Genomic DNA, 18,492 nt, shown 5'->3' with positions numbered 1-18,492 from the left:
CCCAACCATCTGCCCCAGTCCTGAACCCACCCCTACCACATGAATTTTGTTATGTGCACCAGTATGAAGCTCATGTGCCACACACCACCTGCATATTGGTGTACATAAAATTAATTCCACCCGTGTGGGAAAAATTAGAGGGAACACTGACTGTGGGTCTGGGCCTTGGCCCAGGCTGCCTCTTGGCCAATGGAATAGTTTTTTCACTTGAAGAAAGTCTGGCCACCTTACTGAAAGCAGCAGCACCTATGAGCAGTTTCAGCCTGGGAAAGACGTATTTCTTTAAAAAGGGAATGGAGTAGAGCATTGCTTTTGCTTTGTATATATTTATTTAAAAAAGCAAAAAAAAAAATTCTACATTAAAACTACCTTTGAGTTGCTGACTTTTGAAACTAAACAAAATACCAAAATTAGGAGGGCTTGTGCAATGCTGATGTGGCCCACTTGTGACCATGCAGTATTTCTGAGACAAGGTGAGTCAGGTAATACTTTGTATTGGACCAACTCCAGTTGGTGAGAGAAGCTTTACAAGCTTACACGGAACTTTTCTTCCAGTAAGCCCTCCGAAAGCTGGAAAGCTTGTCTTTTTCCACCAACAGCAGTTTGTCCAATAAAAGATGATACCTTGTCTCTCTAATATCCTGGGACCAACTTGGGTACAACCCCACTGCATATGCAGTATAAAGTCTTGGTTAAGGTCATCTAGGGCAGTGATAAAGCCAGGTAAAGACCAGCTCTCTTAGGGTCCTACTCCACTGCCATAAATAAGGTATCTATCTTTCCTCATGCAGCCCTCTGCCTCATTCACTGTGACTCCTGTCCACCTAATGAGGTTTGAGTAGAATAAATAATATTATCACACAGACTTCATAAAACATATACATGGAGGTCTGCATTAAGATTGCACACAAATTTGAACTTTGCAACCTTAATGGTGTTTTAGTAGAGCTTTTTGTATGCAAGATCCTAGGGTGGTAGTTTTATTTAAAACCATCATTAGAGACATGTTGACTCTCTGCTTTGTTCATTGAGGGGGAAGGGGAAAGGGGTAAACCTTGAACTTTAAGATCCACACCAAAGTCCTCTACCCCTTCAATTAAAGGATTAAAAGTCAACACTAAGCTGTTAGCATACATAGGAAAGGAATAATTTGCTATGCTTTCCACTTATCTATTTTTCCTCTCTCATTCCTGGAAGCAATGGTGGAACCGTTTTTGCTAAACTTTTAAACACACCTGTCTGAGGCTGAGGCTCAGAGCAAGTATGGATCATTTCAGTCAAGAGTCAAATTTGGCAAAAATAAGTGACTGAAAATAGGCGTAAGTATAGGCATTATCACCACCTACCTATAAAGCATTTATTCTTCTGGAGTACAGGTGGACCAAAAAAAAGTTAATTAAAATTAAAATGGCAGTTTTAAATGAGCAACAGAGAGTCCTGTGGCACCTTTAAGACTAACAGATGAAGATGAAATAGGTTGTTTCCTGTGAAGCCCTTGAGGAGGCAGTTCAGATGAGTACTATATTTAGAAATGGGTACAGATAATTTCGGAAACATCTGTCCCTAGCTATAATCACGACCAACACTGTTATGAACACCCTGTGGATGGTGGACAGGCCAAAAGATAAAATTTTGTACTGGTATAGATCATTTCTATAGGTAAACTAAAGAAGTTGCTGATGAAAGGGTCTGATTGGAATATGCAGGTGAGCTGCTTCTGGCACATTCCCCACCTAAGTACATCTCTTGGCGAGAGTGCAGCAATAGTGGCAACTAGTCTCCATCTTAAATTTCATTTTCTTTAAAAGTCAACTTGAACAGCATCTTGAAGTCTAAGATGAATTAGACTCCTTTTGATCTTTTTCGTACATGAAGATGGAGAGTCGAACATCTTTCACACTGAGGGACACAGACTGTTCCCATCTCTAGTAGCTGTAGAATCTTTCTGGATATTCCTGGGTATCTCTTGAGGTTGAGGCTATGAAGAAAGGATGCAGATGAGCCTCGAGCTCCAGAATATCAAGGGTGCATTATTTCTAGTGCTCACCTTTCTGAAGTTCAATGGATCCAGCTGCTTGAGAAGTTATTCTTTAATGGGAATTGGAGATGGGAGAATATCCTCTGCTCTAGATCTATTTTTGTACAGATGGAAGCACAACTGTACTTATTTTGATAGTCTGAGCTGGAAAGAGGGATTGGTCTCATTTTAAGTGTAGGTTTCTCCTAAGAGTTCAAGACCCAGATTTACTAGCTATGTAGTGAGTCTCATGTTTAGTATCTTTGTTGTAGGTTGGAACAAAAGGCACTTCTGCTCCTGAATGAAGGCTTGTAGTGCATTTTTGGATCTCTCCAGAGTGGGGAATGAACTCTTGGAGTTATCTGTGTTGTCAGCACCACCTCAATCAATCTTCTCTGCAAACTAGATTTGTCCTAAGAATTGTGAGGTACAAATATTTGCTTTGAATAAATTATCTGTTGTCCATAACTTAGACAGGATTTAGCATCTGGCTCCAGTGTTGGCTGCCAGTTTCATGGAATCCATGGATCTGTCTGCTCTGAATTAAGTAGCCTGAGATATTTCTTTAATATAAACTTGAATTCTCCTTAGTTCTGGGTAGCTACACTTTTTAGGTCATTGCACCAGGAGATTGTGTCCCTGGTGAAGCAGATGGTTGTGAGAGAGGCTCTGAGTGAGTACAGCTGAAAAAGCTTCAGAGATCCTTTTAAAGTGTGGCTTTTATCTTCTTGTCTGCAGGGTGTTTTCAGGGAAGAAATCATTCAGCAGGAATTACCATTTCTTGTGCCATTCATCCAGCTCCGCTATCAAGCATAGAAAGAGGAAAGAGTATCTTTGCATTCTAGAAACCGGTAGAATTACTCAGTTTGCCAATTGAAGTTCTTCCCATTGTTGAGAGTGTCTTCCTCCTCCCAAATGACCTCCTTGAAGGAAGATTGTAGAGCAGGGGTAGCCAACCTATGGCACGCGTGCCAAACACAGCACGCAAGCTGATTTTCAGTGGCACTCACACTGCCCGGGTCCTGGCCACTGGTCTGGGGGGGCTCTGCATTTTAATTTAATTTTAAAGGAAGTTTCTTAAACATTTTAAAAACCTTATTTACTTTAAATACAACAATAGTTTAGTTATATATTATAGACTTATAGAAAGAGACCTTCTAAAAACGTTAAAACGAATTACTGGCATGCAAAACCTTAAATTAGAGTGAATAAATGAAGACTCGGCACACCACTTCTGAAAGGTTGCCGACCCCTGTTGTAGAGGAATGACAACTTGCGTCTGTTTTGAATAGGAGAATACTCTTAGATTTAGCTTGTTCAGATTTCTCTGACAGCTCCCCCAATCTTTATAGCAGCTAACACCTTCTTCCTCCTGTTTTCAAAGCTGCCTGGAGAAAGAAGGGAAGTTACTTACCGTTCATAAATGGAGTTCTTAGAGATGTGTGGTCCCTATCTGTATTCAATTGTGGGTACGCATGCACTCCTTGTGCCTGAGACCAGAGAATTCTTGCAAGTAGTGTCTGTTTGTCCACACCTGAATCCTCTCTCCCCTACTATTCTGCACCAAAAAGTATAAGGGGCAGTGGGGACTGAGGCCTCTCCAGTTCCTCACCTCTTACTGTGTATCAGATGATCTAACAGAGCGGGGAAGGAGAGTGGGTAATGGAATACAGGTGAGGACCACACATGTCAAAGAACTCTTCCCTTTGAGTGCTGGCCTCTCTGTATTCCACTGTGCGTGACTGATAAAGCAGTACTCAGAGGAGAATAAGGAGGGTGTAAGGAGGCAGGTGGTAAAGCTGTTCACACAACCACTGTCCCAAAGGATGCATCAGCATAGGCTTGGACTATGGCAAAATGTCTTGTAAATATGCAGATGGAACTCCACGTTGCTGCTAGTTACCTCTTGAAGTGATACTACCAGAGCTGCCTTCACTCTTATAGAGTGAGCCCGTACACCATGTGAGGTAGGAAAGTGCGCCAGTTGATAAAATAGGATACAGCCAAAGATCTATTTGGAGATCCTCTGGGAGGAAACAGCTGGTCTTTGGGCTTGTTCTGCTATGGCAAACAAACCTAGGTGACTTTCTGATCAGTTTTGTTCTCTTAGGTAAAATGCTAGAGCTGTCGAGGAATGAAGTCGCTTCACTGGAGGCGCGAGGCTTCAAGAACAACACAGGTAAATAGACAATCTGGTTTATGTGAAATTTCAAAACTACATTGGGATGAATTCGAACGTAGTCATAGCAAGACCTTGTCTTTATACCATGAGGAGGGTCTGCCATTAGGTTCCCCAGTTTACCTACCCATCTTGATGAGGTAATGGATATGAGGAATACAACCTTCATAGATAGGTGAAGAATCAAAGAGGAGCCAAGGATTCAAAAGGTAAGTGCTAAAGTACTAAATTATAGTGCTATTAAGGGGTTGGTCTTATTACCAATTGGAAAGTTCTAATTAAGACCTTTAAGAACCTGGAGGTGAGTAAATATAGAGTAACCATCTCACTCATTGATTGCTTCCAGGTGAACCCGTATCAAGCTAAGGAAGAATAAGGAGGTAATCCAAAATATCAGGAGATACATAGTGGTGCTGGGCCTAGACAGAGAAATGCTTTCACTCGGCAAGGTAACATTTTTTGGTTGAGACCCTTCTGCAATTAGTACGAATGGCTTGCACAGTTTTGGAACAGGAATGTTCTTGGTCTGATGCCCATCCATATACTAAGCCATGAAGTGAACAGCTTCCAGGTTGGGATGTCTGACCCTGCTGTTCTCGAGTGAAGAGGTCCAGGAAGGGATGAATGCTAATGAGTGGCTGGGCTGACGTATGCAGGAGACCTGGGAACTAGAACTGCCTGGGCCATTTGAGTGCAAGGAGAATAACTCCTTCTGCCCTCTTGAATCTTTTGCAACACTCAAGGGAGCAGCAGATTAGGAAGAAAGGCATAGTTCAAACTATTTGTCCAAGTGCATAGGAAAGCATCACCTCTGGAGAATTAGTCCTGAGCTCCCCTGGAAGAGCATGTGCTGCACTTTGTTTATCAGAGGTGAACAGATCCCAGGTAGGGGATCCCTGCTGAGCAAAGATCTTCACCATTGAGCTGTGTAACCCCACTTGTGGTTGCTGGCAAAGTACCGGCTGAGCCTGTCTGCCAGCAAATTCTGGGTTCTTGGGGAAGTACACACACCAGTTCCATAAACTGACCACTTCTATACACAGAGGAATGGATCTTACTTCTCCCTGTTTGTTTATGCAGACTATAGTCATATTGCCTAACAGTGCAAGAATGTGACGAGACTGGATTACTGGTAAGAATGCCCTGTATGTGTCTCGGACAGCTCTGAGTTCTGGGAGATTTACATGCATTCTTGTTTCCTGAGGTGTCCAAGTGCCCTGTGCTGTGTGACCATCCATGTGAGCCCCTGAACTTAACATGGAGATGTCTGTGATTGTCCACCAGGTATGGGGGAATAGGGAAGAAATGCCTATGCACACTGGTGTGGGATCTTTCCACCAAGTTAGAGATGCCCTTTTCTCAGTGGGGATTGTCACTACAGCATTTTTGCTGTTTGTGCTCAGCATATATTGGTCAAAGCCAAGCCTTCAGGCAGCAGAGGTAGAGTTTGGTAAACAGTCTTATGTAAGTACATGACTCCATGTGACCCAGGAGACTAAGGCAAATCTAGACCAATGTCTACCTAATTTATCAGGTTGCCCATGGCTTGGAAACCGATTGGGACACAAGCTCTTGCTCTGAGTCTAAGGTCAGACTAAGCTCTTATGAAAGCTATAGTTTGGGTCTGAGCAAAGGTAGACATGCATGTTTACAGAGATCCCCATGGATGTGGAACAGCCCTGTCTGAGTTGTGATGCTACTACAGAAAACACTTTCATAAAAACCCTGGATGTAGTTACTAGACTGAATGGGAGTACTCTGTATTGACAGTGGTCAGGATCTATCACAAAACTGAAGAATCTTCTGTGGGAAGGGTGAAAATCCACATGAACGTATGCATCTTTCATATCGAGAGCTGTGAACCACATCTTTTTCTAGGGACAGTATTATCAATGCCAGCGTAACCATGCAGAATTTTAGCTTGTGATTAAAAAAACTGAGTTGCTGCAAGTCGAGCATGGGTCTCCACCCTCCTCTTAGCAGAACTTTTAAAACTACTAACAATACTAACTACATATAAAACTGAAATATTTGATGGGAAATGTTGAAAAGGATCAGTTCCAGACACTGGAGATTCCCACTCAGGCCATACGGCTGTAAGGAGGAACTGGGGAGGTGTTGGTCTGCACTGCTCCTTATACCTTTGGCATGGAACACGAGGACAGAGGGGGCCCAGGCATGGACCAACAGATGCTACTTGCAAGAATTCTCAGGTCTCATGTACGTGGAGCGCATGCATAGCCACAGAACAATACACATAAGGACCAACACTCAAAGAAGAACTATGAATTACCATTCCAATTATATTGAAATATGAGCACTGGGGCACCAAACCCATTCTCCCCCACCCAAACAGGCTGAACAGAAAATAGGAGTCCCCGCCAAGAAAATGGGACAGGTTAGCTGATAAATAGTGAGAATTCCTCTTCTAAAAAGATACAGAAAAGCACCCCAGATCCTCATTGTCCTCCACAAGCTCCAACTCCTAAGGCTGCAGAACATAACTAAACCAGAAAAGCAAAAGATTTTAAGGCAATTAGAGCATCTAATCTGACCTCCTATATAACACAGGCAGTAGAATTTCACCCAGTAGCCCCTGTAACAAACTTAAAAGACAGTTACCTTTTCCGTAATTGGTGTTGTTCAAGATGTGTTGCTCATGTCTATTCCACAATAGGCGTATGTACTCGCCACGTGCACCGGTGCTGGAAGTTTTTCCCCTAGCAGTACCCGTAGGGGAGCGCCCTAGCGATCCCTGGAGTAGTGCCTCCATGGTGTGGTAAAGGGGCACTGCGCGCTCCCCCCACCCTCAGTTCCTTCTTGCCAGACAACTCCGACAGAGGGGAAAGAGGGCGGAATGTGGAATAGACATGAGCAACATCTCGAAGAACACCAGTTACAGAAAAGGTAACTGTCTTTTCTTCTTTGAGTGATCGCTCATGTGTATTCCACAATAGGTGATTCCAAGCTATATCTGTTGGAGGTGGGAAGGAGTTCACAAACTCTCGGGATGGAGAACGGTCCTGCCGAACCTGGCGTCCTCCCTGGTCTGAGAGACAACCCCATAATGCAAGGTGAATGTGTGAACTGAAGACCGCGTGGCAGCCCTACAAATGTCCTGAATGGAGACATGGGCCAAAAAGGCAACCAATGAGGCCTGCGCCCTAGTCGAGTGCACCCTCACAATTGGTGGCGGAGGGATTCCCGCCAGGTCATAACAAGTACGGATGCATGAGGTGATCCAGTTGGAGAGCCACTGAGTGGAGATCGACCGACCTTTCATGCGCTCGAACGAGGCAATGAACAGTTGCGAGGACTTTCTGAACTGCTTAGTCCACTCCAGGTAAAAAGCCAGAGCCCGTCTCACATCCAGCGTGTGGAGGTGGCGCTCCTCACTGGACGCATAGGGCTTGGGGCAGAGGACCGGCAGAAAAATGTCCTGACCCATGTGATAGGCGGAGACTACCGTCAGGAGGAACGAAGGGTGTGGGCGGAGCTGGATCTTATCTTTATGAAACACCGTGTACGGGGGCTCAGATGTCAGGGCCCTGAGCTCCAAGACCCGCCTACCCGACATGATCACAAACAGGAAGGCCACCTTCCATGAGAGGTGTGACCAGGAGCACATGGCTAGCAGCATAAATGGGGGCCCCGTGAGATGGGCCAACACCAGGTTTAGGTCCCAGTGCGGGACTGGGAGCCTAACATATGGGAAGAGACGATCCAACCCCTTAAGGAATCAGCCAGTCATAGCATGGGAGAATACCATGTGGCCCTGCACCGGCGGATGGAAGGCCGATATGGCCGCCAGGTGCACCTTAACTAATGAGGGCACCAGGCCCTGGGTTCTAAGGTGAAGGAGGTAGTCCAGAATAAGATGGATTGGGGCAGCCACCAGGGAAACACCCCACTCATCCGCCCATCTGGAAAACCGAGACCACTTTGCCAAGTAGGCTCGGCGCATGCAGGGCTGCCTGCTTTCTAGTAGGACGCACTGAACCTCTTCCGAGCATGTCCTTTTCTCCCTACCTAACCATTGAGCAGCCACGCCGTGAGGTGGAGTGCCACTAGGTTGGGGTGGAGGAGGCGGCCCTGGTCCTGGGACAGCAGGTCCGGGCGGGACAGCAACGTCTACAGTGGGGCAACTGCCAGGCCCGTGAGGGTCCCGTACCAATGCTGCCTGGACCAGGCTGGGGCAATCAGAAGGACCCAGGCCTTGTCTATCTTTTCCAGGACCTTGCCGATCAGCGGGAATGGGGGAAAGGCATCGGAGATAGCACTCCATCCCAGTCCCCCCCCGGAGCAGAACTGAGGTCAGCGACGGTTCTGCTGAGTCGCAAACAGGTCCACCTGGGGAGTTCCCCACTCTTGGAAAAGTCTGTGCACCACCTCTGGGTGGAGAGACCATTCGTGCTGAGATGAGAAGTCCCAGCTCAAGCAATCCACCCGCGTATTCCGGGCGCCCGGCAGATGGAAGGCCTGCAGGCAGATGTCGTGGGCTATACAAAAGTCCCACAGCCTGAGGGCTTCGCATCAGAGGATCGGGCCCCGCCTTGCCTGTTCATGTAGAACATCAAGGCCGTGTTGTCCATGAGGACCCTGACCACCCGGCCCTCCAGGTGCAAGCGGAAGGCCATGCACGCCAGCCGTACCACCCTGAGCTCCTTGACGTTTATGTGGAGGGTCAGATCCTGAGCCGACCACAGACCTTGGGTCTGCATGTTTCCCACATGGGCCCCCCATGCCAGGTCTGACGCATCGGACACCTGTTCCAGCGATGGGGCCCTGCCCCTGAATGGGACCCCTTGGAGCATGTTTCTCAGGGAGGACCACCACTGTAGGGAGATGATCATTGGCTTGGGCACCGTGAGAACTTTGTCCAGCCTGTCCCTGGCCTGGGAGAACTCCGAGGCCAACCAGAGCTGGAGGGGCCTCATCCTGAGTCTGGCGTGACGAACCACATACATGTACGCCGACATGTGACCCAAGAGCTGGAGGCACGCTCTGGCTGTTGTCACCAGAAACCTTGTAACTGTGATGATGAGTCCCTTCAGGGTCTCGAACCTGTTCGGTGGGAGGGAGGCTCTGGCTGACGAGGCGTCCAGGACCGCCCCGATAAACTCTATGCGTTGTACCGGGACTAACGTGGACTTGGTGTTGTTTACCAACAGACCCAAAGTGGTGTACGTAGACAGAAGGAGCGCCACGTGATCCCGCACCTGCGACCGGGAGCTGCCTTTGACCAACCAGTCGTCCAGATAAGAGAAGATCTGGACCCCCCGGTGCCTGAGGTAGGCCGCCACCATGGACATACATTTTGTGAATACCCTGGGGGCAGTGGACAGGCCAAATGTGAGGACCGTAAATTGGTAGTGTTCCTGCCCCACCATGAAACGGAGGAAGCATCTGTGCCCCTCGAATATATGAATGTGGAAGTACACGTTCTGCAGATCGAGGGCGGCGTACCAGTCCCCGGGATCCAGGGAGGGGATGATGGAGGCCAGGGAAACCATGTGGAACTTGAGCTTCACCATGTACTGGTTCAGGCGTTGCAGGTCCAAGATGGGCCTGAGCCCACCTTTGGCCTTCGGGATAAACTGCCTTTTCCCCACTTGCTTGCCCTTGAAGAACCCAGGCTGGGGGGCAGGCCGAGACTGCCTCTGTGGGCACCTCTTATAGTCCTGTGAGTTCTTATAAGCGGTCTCGTATTTTGACTGGGTGGCCTGAGCGGGAGTCTGCTGTGGCTTGAACTTAGGTTTAGCTGGAACTGGAACATAGAGACCCAGAGTCTGGAGAGTCTTGCGGGAGTCTTTCAGGCCATGCAGTTTTGTATCTGTTTGTTCTGCAAACAGAGCTTTGCCGTCAAACGGGAGGTCCTGCAGGGAGCTCTGCGCCTCGCTGGTCAGCCCAGAGAGCAGGAACCATGACACCCTTCTCATGGACACCGTGGAGGCCATGGACTGTGCGGCCGTGTCTGCTGCATCCGAAGCTGCCTGCAGGGTTGCCTGGCAGCCGCTGTGCCCTCTCCACCAGCGCTTTGAACTCCTTCCTGTCGTGCTCCTGGAGAGAGTCCTCGAACTTGGGCAGGGAAGCCCAAAGACTGAACTCATACCAGCCCAGGAGAGCCTGGTGGTTTGCCACCCGTAACTGGAAGCTCGAGGACGAATAATTTTTTTTTTTTTTCCAAATGAGTCCAGCCTCCTTGAGTCTTTATTTTTTGGGGTAGGGGCTGGTTGGCCCCTGTGGTTGACCAACTCGACCACCAGGGAGTTAGGAGCAGGGTGGGTGTATAAGTACTCATGCCCCTTGGCGGGTACAAAATACTTGCGTGCCGCTCTCTCAGAGATGGAGGCCAATGAGGCCGGGGTTTGCCACAGGGCATTTGAAATTTTCGCCACCCCTTCGTGGAGAGGCAAGGCCACCCTACCTGGTGCCGAGGACAGTACATTAAACAGGGAGTCCGAGGGCTCCTCCATCTCCTTGGCTTGATGCCACCCTTTTTAAGAGCACTTGGTAGGCTCTAAAGTCCTTCTGCGGGACAGAGGGAGGAGGGGCCGTAATCGCCTCATCCGGGGAGGCCAGCGCAGTACGTCGTGTGTCCACCAGCACCAGAGGGTCCACCACCTGGTCGGTGTCTAGGCACGGTGCCGAGGATGTATGTCCCACCGACTCCTTCCTCGGAGATCTGGAAAAGGAGGCCAATGGTCCTGAGGCTCTTTACACCTAGTGAGCCCCCACCGATGGCCATGGTGCCCACTGGTACCACTGGGCTGGCCACAGGGCCCGGTGCCACTGCACCTGCTGTGGCACTGGCGGAGCCGGCTGCTCAGCCTAGCTGGTTGGCCCATCGATGGATGCCTACGAAGGAAGGCCGGGCTAACATACAACCTGTGCTGTCTCTGGACTGGGAGGAGCGGCGGCACCGGGAGAGATGTCAACCATGGGACCATGATCCCAATGTGGAGGACCAGTACCGTCGGTAACAGCTGCTCCACGATTGGCTCCGGAGGGCGGACCCGCGCCGGCGAGACGCTGGCGATCGACACCCGGGGCTGCAGAGTCGGTGCCGTGCCGGGGTCCTGGAGTGGGACGACGAACGGGACCGACGTCAACATTCGTGCTGTGACTGGCTGCAATAGCCCCTCTGAGACGAGGACCTTTGGCGTCGTCTGCCTCGGTCCCATCAGCGTTCGCGCCTCGAGGCGGAGCGGTGCCGAGAGTCTCGGTCAGACGGAACCCAACCAGACAGCCTGGTGGGTGTCGAGGGTGATCCACGTGGACTTTGCCCTGAACGGACGCTGGGTGGCAAACAGCGTCGGGAACCTTCCCTTGACCGAGACCGGTACCGAGCCGGGGGCAACTGCGGAGATCCCAGCGGCGGCTTGCCTCTGGAGCATGGGGCCGACATCGGTGGTGCTCCTGTTACTGGCATGGACATAACATCCCGGGTTGCCTGCAGGGCCTCCGGCGTGGAGGACATCTGAGGAGGCCTGCTCTGAATGGGCCGGGCTACTCCGCTCGACTTGAGTCAGAGGCCTAGAGGCCGGTGGGGATCGAGGGCTGCCCAACATGGGTCTAGCCTCTCTCCCGGGTTTACTCCGGTGCCGTGGCGAAGGCAGCCTCTTCCTAGCCTTCTTGGCGTCCCCCATGGACGGGGAGCAGTGCCGACTAGTCGATGGCGCCAAAGGGTCGCCGCACACCAACACTGCAGTGCCCGGTGCCGACTCGGAGCTGCACGCCGGAGCCGGGGTCAGCGCCGACTCCATCAGAATAGCCCAGAGCCTGATGTCCCTTTCTCTCTTGGTCCGAGGCTTAAACGACTTGCAAATCTTGCAGTGACCGCTGAGATGGGTTTCCCCCAAACAGCGTAAACAGTCCGCGTGCGGATCACTCACTGGCATAGATCACCTACAAGTGTTGCACGACTTAAAACCCGGGGCATGGCACTCTAGCTAAACTAAACTAACTACAGGTACCATACACTGAACAAGCAAGCAGTTTTGGGGACGAGCTACAGCAAAGCTGGAGCAGAGCAGTTCCGAAGCACCTTCACTGGCAGCAAGAAGGAACTGAGGGTGGGGAGAGCGTGCAGTGCCCCATATACCACGCCATGGAGGCGCCACTCCTGGGGTTGCTGGGGCGCTCTCCTACGGGTACTGCTAGGGGAAAAACTTCTGGCACTGGTGCACATGGTGAGCACGCACACCTATTGTGGAATACACATGAGCAATCAATTATCACTGTTTGCCTAAAGCATATCTTCCAGAAGCCATCCAAGTCTTGATCTGAAGACTTTGAGATGAGTATCTACCACTTTCCTTCATAGTTTGTTCCAATAGTTAATCACCCTCACTTTTAAAGGTTGTGATTTCTAATTTGAATGGATCTGAAATTTCCAGCCATTGGTTCTCATGTCTTTCCCTGCTAAAGAGCCCTTTAGTAACCGCTATTTTCTTCCCAGGAAAATAGCCTCTTGATCTTTTTGATAAGCTAAACCAATTAAACTTAAGTCTCACTGTAAAGCTTTTTTTTTTTTTTTTTTTCTTTTTTGCACCATCTCAAATTTTTCAACATTCTTTTTAAAATGTGGCCATCAGAACTAGGCAGTATTTCAATATTGGTTTTACCAGTGCCATTGACAGAAGTAAAGTCAACTCTCTCCTACTACCCACTACTCTATTTATACACCCAAGAATTGCATTAGCCCAGGGGTGGGCAAACTTTTTGGCCCGAAGGCCACAATCAGGTATAGAAATTGTATGGCGGGCCATGAATGCTCACAAAATTGGGGTTGGGGTGCAGGAGGGGGTGAGGGCTCCGGAGTGGGGCCAGAAATGAGTTCAGGGTGTGGGAGGGGGCTCTGGGTTGGGGCAGGGGGGATGAGGGTTCTGGCTGGGGGTATGGGCTTTGGGGTGGGGCTGAGGAGTTTGCAGTGTAGGAGGGTGCTCCAGGCTGGGACTGAGGGGTTCAGAAGACAGGAAGGGGATCAGGGCTGGGGCAGGGAGTTGAAACACGGGGGGTGGTGAGGGCTCCAGTTAGGGGTGCAGGCTCTGGGGATGAGAGGTTTGGGGTGCAGGAGGGTGCTCCAGGCTGGGGCAGGGGAAATGGGGTGTGAGCTCTGGCTGGGGGTATGGGTTCTGGGGTGGGGCTGAGGAGTTTGTGGTGTAGGAGGGTGCTCTGGGCTGGGATCAAGGCATTTGAAGGGTGGGAGGGGGATCAGGGCTGGGGAAGGGGGCGGGCTCAAGGGTGCAGGCTCTGGGCAGCGCTTACACCTCAAGTGGCTCCCGGAAGCAGTAGCATGTCCCCTCTCCGGCTCCTATGCGGGGGCATGGCCAGGTAGCTCTGCTGCATGCTGCCCCATCCGCAGGCACTGCCCCTGCATCTCCCATTGGCCATGGTTCCTGGCCAATGGGAGCTGTGGGGATGGCACTTGGGGTGGGGGCAGCGTGCAGAGCGGAGCCCCCTGGCTGCCCCTACGCATAGGAGCCGGAGGGGGCCATGCTGCTGCTTCCGGGAACTGTGCAGAGTGGCCCCCGACCCTACTCCCCGACTGGAGTGCCCGAGTAGGGCAAGTCCCAGACCCCGCTCCCCAACGGGAGCTCGAGGGCAAGATTAAAATAGCTTACGGGGGTCGTAGTTTGCCCACCCCTGCATTAGCCCCTTTTGCCACAGCATCATATTCAGATCTCATATTGAGTTGCCTTTCCACTGACTGCCTACTCTAGATCCTTTTTAGTCATTGCTGTCCAGGATACAGTCCCTGTTTCTGTAAGTATGACCTGTATTTTTATTCCTAGCTATATGACCCTTGCATTTGATTGTATTAAAATATTTTGTTTTAATGGGCCCAGCTTACCAAGCAATCCAGATCACTTTATGACTGCTCCATCATAATCATTTACAACTCTAATCTGTGTCATCCACAGGTTTTAATCAGCGATGATTTTATATTTACTTCTTGATCACTAATCAAAATATTGAACAGATCCCTGAAGAACCACCCTAGTAACACACGCATTCAATAATTACTTTTTAAGGTCTGTCAATTAGAGAGTTTTCAATCCATTTAACGTGTGCATTATTTATATTGTACAGTGCTATCTATAATCAGAATGTTGTGTACTATATGAAAAGCCTTAGAAAACAAAGTATTTTACTTCCGTGCATTTATCTTTACCAACCAAATTTGTAATCGCATAAAAAAATGAAATTTCTTATAATACCAACATACATAAAACGGTGTTGATCGACATTAATTGTATTCTTATCCCTTCATTATTTATTGAATCCCTGTCAGCTTTTCTATTTTGGCTGGGATTGATGTCAGAAGCACCTGCCTGTAATTACTTGGGCCATCCTGCTTGCCCTTTTTTAAATATTGGCACATTAGCACTCTGCTAGTCTTCTGGAGTTTGCCCAGTATTCCAGGTTTTAATAAGAATTAACATCCTTAAGCAAGAGATCTCCTCAGTCAACTCTTTTAGCACTTTTGGATGCAAGTTATTTGGGCATGCTGATTTTGAAATGTTTATCCCTCGAAGATGCTGTTTAACATCCCCCCTAGTAACAAATGCAGGGGTGGAGCCTTGTAAAAGCTCAGATGCATTTTTTTTTTTAAAGGAGTCAGACAGCAGGCCAGAATTCTTGCCATCTGACAATTATTCACCTAAACCTACAGCTTTTCCATTCTGAAATGGATTAAAACCAGGAGGAGGAGAAAATGTGGGGATTTACATCTAAAAACCCCCAAACCCTATTGAGGCCGGCCAACTTGTTGAGCCTCGTGTCTTTTCAGAGACGTTACTGAAGAAGTCTCAGCAGGTGAGATGTCGTCCTAGCTTGCCCTCCAGACTGACAAATTTAAGATCCATGGTAGTGAGCAGCTGTCAGAACTCTTCTGCTGCTTCTCCTCTTAGCACTTCTTGGGTTTTTGGCCTGCTCTTCCATAATGAGAGGAGGGACCAAACAGGAAGAATTGGGAGGCTGTTCCCTTTGGGGGAACACAACCCTGACAAATTTTGTTTCCCTAAGGGATAGGAAAGGGGATGGACAATATTTTGCTTACTGCTGCCCCAAAATAAGCTTTAGAAACTAGTATTTTAAAAAATAAAATAGGATTGTTGAATAGCCACTTGGTCTCCAGAGGCAGGGCCGAGCCCTGTGGACAAGTCTTAACTGTCTCCTGTGCTTGAAGAAAGAGGCACCACCCCAATGTCTCAGATTGGGGATCCAGAAAAAGCAGTATTTATTTTCTCTGTTGATATACATGCTTCTTTCATCACTATTTTAATATTAAAGTATACAAGTAGCAACAGAATAACTAGATTGACGTTCCCCCCTCAATGTCTGGATTCATAATAGATGTTCAATCTTACAGTCAATCTTGTTTTATCCAATGAATAATGCAGAACAGAGATGCAGCCTAGTGCCTCTTCTTTCACAAGGAACCTGCCAGCCAGAGAAATATTCCACAGGGTGGGCGGAAATAGCCTATTGTGGAGTACAGTATGTTGCTGCTCTGGACAGGGGGAACATCAAATCCACAAATGTATCAGTTAATGCTTGCTACTGACAACAGGGTATGCTCTAATTAGATTTGGAGGCAGAGGTGGGGTGGAAGCTGAGCACTTCCCCTATAACACACACTATGGCCCAAAGGGGGGTGTAGCACATGGGCTGGTATTAACTGGGGCCACCTCCAAGCACATTCCTACACACTGTGGACAAGTTCTGTTACTTGCCCAAGCAGCATTTCCAACATTTTCTTCTGCCCACAACTTGACACAGAACAGGATGGACTGCTGTTCCTCCCTTCCCCTCCACACTTTCCAAGCCCAGAGTTGTGTATTGTGCAACTCTCTTGCAATTGCTGAGTTACATCAATAAAGCCTTCAACAGTGCAGGGAGTTGCTTTCTGAGAATGGAGTTATGACTTAAAATAGTTAAAAATAGCCTGGTAGTTCACCTACAAACGATGTTTGTGAAAGAATAATTATTTGCCTTTGGGAGAAAGAGATAGAAGATTGCTAAATAAGAATCAGTAGAAATAATTCCATTTACCTTTTAAATGTTTATCTTCCTGTTGTAACCAGAACCCTCCTCTACCTGCCTATACACAGAAAACTGAAATAGCGCCCAGGAGCATATGATAACATAGAATAAAATATTGTTTTCTCTCAGTGATTAGAGTATGTATAAGAGAATGATTGTCAAATATTGTAAGTGTGTAGCATCGACAATGCAAGTTGACTTATGAAAGACTGTACTTTAGACAAGCCAATTTTTCCCTCTCATGCACAGAATGAGAGCCCTTTGAATGCATCAATGGGCAGAGTTTGTCCCCAACCATTTAGCTTGTTTTATGAACCTATATTTGTATACTTCCTTTGAAAGCACTATATTTGAACCTACACCAAGGTTGAAGATAAAAATCCTGACAGCCCTACTTAATTTATACTTCAATTAGATGACAAGAATTCTGAGGCTCCCTTATATCCTCAAGTGTTTACTCCAGTACTCGAAATTATTACACTTCAAAAACCACTAATTACCAGCCCAATCAACCAGCCACTGAATAATGCAGCCAATTAATTTTCAGATAAAGCAAACATTTATCCCTTTTGACAGGGGCATTTCTAAACTACTAGATACAAAACACTTAAAACAGTGAACAATCTCAATAGACAATCTGGTTCATACTTTGGCATCTTTGCTTTGCTTAAGCAATCAGAGACAAAGAAAGATGAACAATTTAAACCCACAAACTTCTACAAAAATATATTGAATTAAGAGCTATATTCAAATCAGAAAAAGAACAAAATATTAGGGCACAAATGGTATCAACTAGATTTCTATTAGGCTTAATATAGACTAGCTGTGCCTGTTCCTGATCCTATGGGAGCACCTAGCAAAGGACGGCTCTTCTCCCTCACAACTAGCCAAGGAAGCTCAGGAAATGTGGGAGGGTAGGAGAGGGGGAGAAAAGTTGAAACCAACCACCAGTTACAGCTCTGGCCTCAGGAATGGTGCAGACTGAAGCAGTCTGGGGACTGCTCCAACTTTTGCCAACCTGGTGTGGTTCTCAAGGGATGAGCTGCCAGCTAAAATAGTTGGAGTCTTAATGTTCCAGCCACTTTCCCACCCCTCAAACCAGGTGGTTAGTTACAGAACATTGAGAGAGATGTAGGATCCATCTGTGCCATATGCCCCCGGGGGACAACCCCCACAGTGGCAGAATTCCCAGGAGTTGGACTTATGGATGGCTTCCACTACCTTTGTACCACCAGAACAGTGCAAAGAGCAGAAACATGGTAGAAAATTGATTGTAGTCCCTAGACCTTACAGAAATAGTATTTTTGATTCTTAAGCCCCAAAGGTTGGACAGCACTGATCTATGGCAACAAAGTGAAGGGTTAAATATTGATAGCAAAACATCTAGATTTGAACTAACTGAACGAATTTTGGGTATGAAGGGGCACCACTGGAAATAAAACTGTCATTAAGAAAAGTCTTTATGCTATCAGCAGATTCATGAACATCTTTCTTCCTGAGATTCTTACTGCACTGCCACCTATCAAGCCAGTGAGAAAGATTTAAATACCACTCCCCGAACACTTTGCAAATTGCATCAGAAACTGATGCAGAACTACACATTTTAGTTTGAAAAATGTACATTAATCTCATTAACAATTGTCCAACTCCCTTTCCCTCATATGTTATAATAAGTTCTAATTATTTTTGTTCTCAACAATGGCAACGTAAACATCAGCATGTAGGTGCTGTATGATGACAATCAGAATTTGGTGTGGTTTATCAACGTATCAGCAATCTAACATAATGAGGCACTTTTAAGTTAAAAAGTTTAAATGTGAAGGAGCAGGTGGGCAACCATAGCAAAATAATCTGAAATAATATTCCGAGCCTCAAACTTTTCACCCATTTAAAAGATAAACAAGTTTTAAATACACAAGTTTTAAAAAATACACAGCACGTTTCTTTTCATATATATAACACACACAAACCCTTAGGCCCAATCGTTCACCTGCATTTTGTGGTCTCAAATTTACAGCATGGAAGCCGCATATTAAAAATGACAGTATCACCTGTCAGCAAACCCCTATTTTTCCCCAATACCATTTTTTAAAAATTGTTAAATATATCTTTTCCATTACTAGTTCTTTCAGGTTATGTATTTTCAATAGTGGTAGCACTGTACATTTTAAAGGATGTACTAATTCAAGTTATTAATGTAAATCATTTATTACTTCTGATGTTTGTAATATCATTCACCACTATT

The 18,492-nt window shown here is 47.4% G+C and overlaps 1 long non-coding RNA gene across 1 annotated transcript; it reads left to right on the top strand.

Moving 5' to 3' along the window:
* The first annotated feature begins 2,200 nt into the window (after positions 1-2,200).
* Positions 2,201-4,891, top strand: LOC112117826. Its single transcript, XR_002908996.2, has 3 exons — positions 2,201-2,444; positions 4,128-4,196; positions 4,543-4,891. It is a non-coding gene; the product is annotated as an uncharacterized LOC112117826 (long non-coding RNA).
* Positions 4,892-18,492: the final 13,601 nt, after the last annotated feature.

The sequence above is a fragment of the Terrapene carolina genome, unplaced genomic scaffold (assembly GCF_002925995.2).
Source record: "Terrapene carolina triunguis isolate 2854851 unplaced genomic scaffold, T_m_triunguis-2.0 Scaffold31, whole genome shotgun sequence".
NCBI lineage: Eukaryota > Metazoa > Chordata > Testudines > Emydidae > Terrapene > Terrapene triunguis.
Note: the sequence above shows the minus strand (reverse complement) of the source record. Positions and strands in the feature narration are given on the sequence as shown.